The following is an 8,133-nucleotide window of genomic DNA, read 5'->3' on the forward strand; positions in this document are numbered from 1 at the left end:
GGCATAAGTTGTTTGAGGTACCTTTAACTCAGCATCATCAGAACTGCTATCAGCATTTGCCATCAAGGCATAGTTCTCCTCATCTTCAGAATCTGAGGTGTCTGTCCATCTTTTCTTCTTTGTGACAAGAGCCTTGCCTTTATCACTCTTTCCTTTCTTGCAGTCAGGAGATATGTGGCCTTTCTCACCACAGTATTTGACATTTGAGTAATTTCCTCTGTCAGACTTTCCTCCTTTGCCTTCAGATTTTCTGAAACCCTTCCTATCAGAACTTCTTCCTTTCCTGGAAAACTTCTTTCCCCTTCTGAATTTCCTGTAGGCTATCTTTGTGATACCCTTCACCATAAGAGCACATAGCTTCATCATCTCTTCATCAGCATCTACTTCAGGTAGACTTTCAGTTTCTGAATCATCATCATCAGAACTTGATGATTATGAATCAGAATCTATGATGAAAGCCTTTCCTTTTCCTTTCTTTGAGACATCCACTTTGGGGATTCCTCCTCAGCATTAAGAGCAACTGTTCTTGACTTTCTACTATATCTCTTGCTTCATTGATCCATCTCAAGTTCATAAGTCTTGAGCATTCCATAAGTTTCATCAAGATTAGTTTCATCAAGAGCATAGTTATCTCTTATAATAGTAGCTTTCAAATCCTAACTTTCAGGAAGAGCTAAAAGGAATTTTAGATTTGAATCTTCAATGTCATATTCCTTGTCCACCAGTGACAGATCATTCAAGATTTTGACAAACCTGTCATATAAGTCAGTTAATGACTCATCACTTTTTGAGTCAAAATGCTCGTACTCTTGAGTGAGTATATTCCTCCTGTTTTTCTTGATTACATCAGTTCCCTGACACCTTGTCTCCAAAGCATCCCATATCTCCTATGCAGTTTTGCATTAAATTACCCTATTTGACATGACATTATCAATGGCACTATGCAACAAATGCCTTACCTTTGCATCCTTGGAAATAGATGAGATATCTTCAACTGTGTATTTGAAGGGTTTTTAGCACATAAACACAGTGAAAACGTAAATTTAATCTTAAAAAAAACCGAAACCCTCCGCAGGATCCATGCAAAAAATAATATTTAATTCGTAGTTCAATATGTTTACCTTAAGAAGCTTTACGTTAATGGAAAGATTGAGGTCTTTAATAGCGATCCAAGAACGATGAACAGAGATCCTTAGCAGCTGCTCCTCAAGTGTGAAGCACTCCACCGGTATCCACCAAGAAAATGATGTAATGAAGGAGGAGGAGATTGAGAGAATTAGGATTTTGTAAATCTTTTTGGTTGAGGCAAAAATGTGTTTATAATAGTATATTTATAGGCAAAATTTTCAGCTGAAAATTTTCCCGTAAAATATTATTATTATTAACCCTTTATTATTCTCACTAATAATTAAAACACCTTTTAATTATTAATCCTTTTTCTAAACTCTTTAGAAATAATTCTCTCACTTGATTTAATTTCCAAAAATTAAATTCTTAATTAATAATATTAAGAACCTTTTCTTAATTAATTTATAATCAATTAAATCTCATTTAATAAATTATTAAATTTGCCAATTAATTATTTATTTCATAAATAAATAATTATCAGCCATTATTAATTAATTCCTCCACCATTAAATCATTCTCTTTTATGGTGTGACCTTGTAGGTTCAATATTAAGCCAATAGTAGAAATAAATAATAATAAAACTATTTTATCATTATTTATATAAATTCTCTAATTCATTAAATATGATTAATTAATTAATCATATTTATTCTACATCGTGAGGGATACTTCTCAGCATATCGCGACTATCCGGATAATACAAATTCACTGCTTTGAATACCAAGAACCTATTCAGTGAGTAGTTACCGTACAATTAATTCCTTCTACCCTGCAATGTCACGATTAAATACAAGGCATGGAACTTGTGTCAAGCCTATCTTATTTAATCACTTGCTTTTCCATTCACTATGCTTAGTTCTATTTAATGTAAATTAGAAACTCCTTTCTAATTTCATTCACTCTGGCCAGAGATTTCTGAACTAGCATAAGTGGATCAGCATTGAACATTCTCTTCCTACACTGGAAGGGGTAGATCCTTTATTGATCATACACTATCTTCGTGTACAAATTCCTATACCCAGTAGAGCCCTTATAATTGTCTCTTTCAGTGTACACGAGATGACTATGATGACCTCAAGTCTAAGGATACTTGTACAACTATCACTATGTGAACAACTGCTGACACGTGAGTGAACTCCATCAGTTATTCAGCTGTGTGAGTCATGTTTAGTGAACTTACTCTATAATAAGCACCTACATACTAGCTATAGTGTCACCACACAAATGTCTATGTGAACAGACATCCTTCATAATGAAGCAAGCATAGTATGTACTGATCTTTGTGGATTATTAATTACCAGTTAGTAATCCTACGACCAGGAACTATTTAAGTTTAGAGTTATCATCTTTTAGGTCTCATTATTATGATCTCATCACAATCCATAAAAAGCTATACTCTAAACTGTGGTATATCTTATTTAAACATTTAAATAGATAGAGCCCGCAATAAAAACAAAACAAGCCTTTTATTAATATCAATGAAATCAAAACAGATTACATAAAAGTTATTCCTAAATTCTCATACATGATTGGACTTAGGACATATCTCTTTAAGTATTCACTTTTCTCCTTTGGTATGGTCTTTGCTGGCTGATCTGCAACTACAACAGAGAGCTTGGTTGGCTTATGCGGTCCTTCATAAATTCTATCAAGGTATTCTGGATCTGTAGCTTCCAGAAACATAGTCATCTTCACTTTCCATATGGGATACTCAGAAGGTCTCAACATGGGAACCCTGATAGTCTTATATCGACTATGGGTTTGAGTAAATATCTGATCAAATTAAAGGACTTTAATATTTGGCGCAAATTACATGATCCAAGCTAGTCCCAGAACCAATATATGTATAAAATATTACTATGGTAAGACCTAAGCTACATAGATCACATCCGTATCTAAAACTTAGGAACATTATAAAGGGTAAGGACGATATGGCCTTTTTCCTCCATAAAAAATAACTCTCTGGTTCCCTGAGATTCATCATCTCTTGGTTTCAATCGATTGATAAATATGCAATGTGAAATTACGAAAGGCGGGGTAATATAAATTATAGGCGGGGTAATATAACTTATAGCCTGGGTAAGATATTACGAGCGTGCTGGACGAGTTTATAGAGCTCAATAGCAGAGTAAATGCGTTAAGTGTCTTCTTTGAAGAATATCTCGATCTTTCGGAGTTCATCAAATGCTCTCATATCTAAAATAAGAAAGGCAATTAAGAAAATTAATAGTAAAGTAGAAAGGGAGTTAGAAAAATTACCCCTTGCTCCCGAGTTTAGAAAAGGAAAGAAAGCAAGTGTAGGGTAAGTAAAGTAGTTTCACTTGCATCCATCATTGTGCTCCCGAGTTTTTAAAAGGAGCGAAAACAAGTGTTAATGAATGCAAATCTAACAAAATTTCACTGCAAAACTTTCACTCCAAAAATGGAATGAAAGTACTTTACCCCCTTATCACTTACTTTCTTCCCTTAAAAAAGCTCGGGAGTAAGGCCTAAAAGTAAATAGAGAGGGGGAGAGGGGGAGGAAGAGAGAATACATAGCTCGTATGTATGGGAGAGTCTGCAAATACAAAGTTGGGAGAACATCTGAGCAGAGTATTTGAATGAATCTTTGATATTGTTGGAGTCCTGATTGGATCCAAGTTTAAATAAAAATTAAATCATGGGAAAATCAGATCTAATTCAATAGAGTATGGAGAACTGAAATGAAGCTTTGTGAAGAGAGAAAGTGTGTGTTGTGTAAATTCAATAAGAGAGAGATTGCAAATGGAATTGTAATATGTGTGTTAGGATTTTGAGTGAGAATTAGGGGGCGGGTAGGGTTTTGAAAGAGGAGGCCCCTTCATTTTGTTCCCCTAAGTTATTGGGCGGTATATTTCCTGCTCACCAAATTCATGTACAACTGTTTATATTATAAAAGTGCATTATTAATTTTGTAACACTTGTTTGATTTTTATTAAATATATTTAATTTACTTTTTTATTTTTCATAAATTATAAAACTTTTTATTAAGTAAAGAATTAATTGTTTCCCTCACCACATCACCAGTGTGATTTACACATGTGGGGACTCCCAGTGACACATCAGTAGAATTTTAACTATATTTAATAAAAATTAAATATATTTATTTATAATATGTCTTGACAACAATTTTTCAGGCTTCTACTAACATAATTAAAATATATTTAATAGGTTAGATTAATGTTGTGCTATGGCAACATTTTCTACAGTAACATCACTTAATAATGCTATATAAGTAGGCGTGAAACCGAGTCGAACACCTTCAAATATAAAACTAGTCAGATTCTACTCGAATTTTCAACTACTCGGTTATATTCGGCTCAGATTCGAAAGAATTTCAAATACTTTGATCATATTCGACTCGAGTTCGATTAATAATATTCGTTTATTATACGATTCGATTCGAAAAGGTATCGAACTATTCGAACTACTTGCTCGGATCCGATCACTTTTGATCGTTTTGATACTAGCTTGATTCCCAAACAATAAATTACAAAATTTAAAAAGTTTACATGATGTTAAATTATATTTGAATAAATTTCAGTAATAAATTTACATTTACATGGTTATAAATCCTACAAAAAAATTGGTTGATGAAAATTAAAATCAAATGGTAGCTCCAGGCTAGAGACTTGTGTTCTTCTAATTCTTTTAACTTGTAGTCTGAAGAATGCACCCATCAGATCTTCCCCGATTTTAAATCCCATAGACTATCACCTGAAAAAGAATAATTGCATTAGATTTTTATTTTTAGAAAAAAAGATCAACTAAAAGATAAAATATAATCTCTTTTAATGGTGAAAAAGCATACTCACAATGTCCTCTCACTTTTCCTTAAACTGTGCAACAAGCTATTTAGCCAGAATGTAGTTAACTTGTACCTAAAAAAGTTATAAACCTAATATTACTTTATATGGGACATTGATAAGAATTACAAGAAGGAAAATAAAAGTAAGAAGAGTACTTATATGAGTCAATCAACGAAGCTATAATCTGTTTTGTTGAAGCTGTGTGACCTTTACTACTTCACTGGTACAGAAAGCTAATATGTTGGGGCCGACAACTTAACACTCATAACTCTAAGTCATCATACTATATTACATACATTGAAAATTCAAATTCTAACAATACAAAAATTAAAGTACAAAAGCAGAGCTATCCAAAACTACACACATTAACAAAACAAAATACCACCAAAATTATCAGTACCAAAAAATAACAAAAAATCCAATCATCATAAATAATGTGCAGGTCTTAAATAAGAACATAAAAACCAGGTCTTAAATACAGTACCATAAAACCATCAGTATACCAAACCAAATATGAAAGTAGGTCTTAAATAAGAACATAAAAACCAGGGTCTGAAAATTAATATAAATCAAAGTCTGAAATTCAAATTTCTTGACTCCTGCATTCTTCGATTTTAATCCAACAACGAGGAGCTGGAGTAGCCGGATGAATCAGTTAGGTCACCTTCTTCATCAAACCGCGATAAACACACCATTATAATGTAATGCATCAGTAAGTATATACGTATATTAGTTAGATATTGCTCAATATGCAGATATCATACCATTGTACTAGGAGCAGAATTTGAGATTTTGTATTCAGCTCTAAGCCAATCAGAAGTGCAAATCAAGGCCTCAACAGTATTAGGTTTCAAAGAACTCCTGTATTGATCCAGTACGCGACCACCTGCACTAAATTTAGATTCAGATGTGACAGTAGTGATATGAACATAAAGAATGTCTTTAGCCATCTCCGACAACACTCTAAATTTTAGAATATTACTCTTCCACCATTGCAGAGCATCAAATGACTCCCTTGCAGATCATATATATCTTCCCTCCTCAAGATACACATCAATATCAGATTTTAAGGGAGATACATGATCAATTCCTTGAGCCCATGAGTTAAATTCTGCAATATTTTTAGTCATGTTTAGACCTCCAGTCAGCTGCACCGCAGAAGCAACGCAACTCGTTGCCGGAAGAGAACCACTAGACTGCCCTTTGCAATGATTTGCAGCATAGTGAGTATACAATTCGTGCAAGGTCTTGACAACTAAATCAGCATTTCTTTTTGCTTCTGCATCAATCAAATATATTTTAGGGAAACATAAATGAATCAAATACATCTTGTATCGCAGATCAAGCACAGATGCAATAGCCATCAACAAATTACATTCTGACCAGTACTTGTCAAAATTGACCTTCATTTTCATAGCCATGTTTCTCATAAATTCAGAATCATCAACACAAGTTGAGAGTAACAACTCTTTAATTTTCCAAATCTCTGGAAGAAAAATGTTTGAGGTAGGATACTCATAACCTGAAAAAATAGTGGTTGCCTCATGAAAGACTTCTAAAAAATGAATCACTTTCACTATTTTTTCCCAATCATCTTCAGAAGGCATAGAATGAAATAAAGGATCCCTGTCATGATATCTTGGAAACACATATTTATATAACAAAGCTGAATCGAGCATTGCATATGTTGAATTCCATCTTGTCGGGACATCTAACATAAGCTTCTTAACATTAGACAATTGGCACTGCCTAGCTATTTCATTAAACCTGTGCAGCCTACTCGGAGAACCTTTTAAATACTTCACACTATCTCTGACATTAGAAATTACATCCCCTATCATGCCTAATCCATCCTGTACCATCAAATTAAGTACGTGCACACAACATCTAACATGAAAAATCTTTCCACCAAAATACAAATTACCTTTCAACGAAAACAAATCTTTCAAATGCCTAACTGCAGAATCATTACTAGATGCATTATCCAAAGTAATATTTGATATTTTATTTTCAATCCCCCAAGCATTTAGGCATGAAAAAATTGCATCGCTGATCATAAGACCGGTATGAGGCGGTGGAATATGACAAAAGTTAATTACCCTTTTCTGTAGTTTCCAATTAGGATCAACATAATGAGCAGTGATTGTCATGTAGCCTACGGTTTGGTTTGAAGTCCACAAATCAGATGTAAGGCTAATTGTTCTTATAACAGTAAAAAAAAGCCATTAATTTCTTTTTTTCAAGTGCATATATTTTTAGGCAATCGGCCCTAATTGTAACTCTTGACATAGGTTCAAACCTAAGGTTCAATCTCTTTGAATACATAACAAAGAAAGGGTGCTCAACCATTCTAAACGGGTACTCATGCACAATTATCATTTTTGCCAAAATTTCCCTAACTTTTTCTTTGTCATATTTAAAAGAAGTCAGACTATTCAACTTTCCCTCTGGATCAACACTAGGAAAAGATAACACCTTCTGATTTGTCCAAGAAATTTTAGCCAATCTTATCATGCAAACATTTAAATGTCTAGCCAGGTGACTGGTTGAACCACTGGGTTGATGTGCCATATTCATATTGCAATGATTGCACTCAATTTTCACTTCAACATTTTCTAGTATAGTTTTGGTAAAATCAAGCCATACCTTTGAGGTTGGCCTCTTTTTTTCTAACTTTTTTTGCAATATATTGAACAACAAGAGATGTCGATCCAGTGGATTGATCGATGTCCCTTTTTCGAATTGTTTCATTGGCTATTGGAGCTTCCTGAGTGTGAAAACCAGAATGATTCTGGTTTTGGTTACCAGTACCTACATATAAACATTAAAATACATAAATCAGAAATGCAATCGCCATAAACAAACCAATACGAACTACTAACATTAGAAAAATAAACTATAAAATAAACAATAATTACCATTTTCAATCGGAGATGATACAAAATCACTACTCATGTTAAACAGGGATGATTAGCTAAGCTTTTGAAATATCTTAATGGTTGTGTATAACTGAAGAGCAAACTAGAATGTATTGATAAACTAGGATTATAATCTTTATATAGGCATGTAATATTGAATGAAAAAATAAATTAACAACTCGTACCTTTGGGATTGATTCGATTGAACAATCGACTGCCTTGATTCTTATATTTAAGCTCATTTTTTAAGCTAATTGATTA

General features: G+C 33.3%; 1 pseudogene; it reads right to left on the reverse strand.

The window, feature by feature from the left end:
* Positions 1–5,976: 5,976 nt before the first annotated feature.
* On the reverse strand, positions 5,977–7,525 carry LOC141664783 (zinc finger BED domain-containing protein RICESLEEPER 2-like; annotated as a pseudogene).
* Positions 7,526–8,133: the final 608 nt, after the last annotated feature.

The sequence above is a fragment of the Apium graveolens genome, chromosome 6 (genome assembly GCF_009905375.1).
Source record: "Apium graveolens cultivar Ventura chromosome 6, ASM990537v1, whole genome shotgun sequence".
Lineage (NCBI taxonomy): Eukaryota > Viridiplantae > Streptophyta > Magnoliopsida > Apiales > Apiaceae > Apium > Apium graveolens.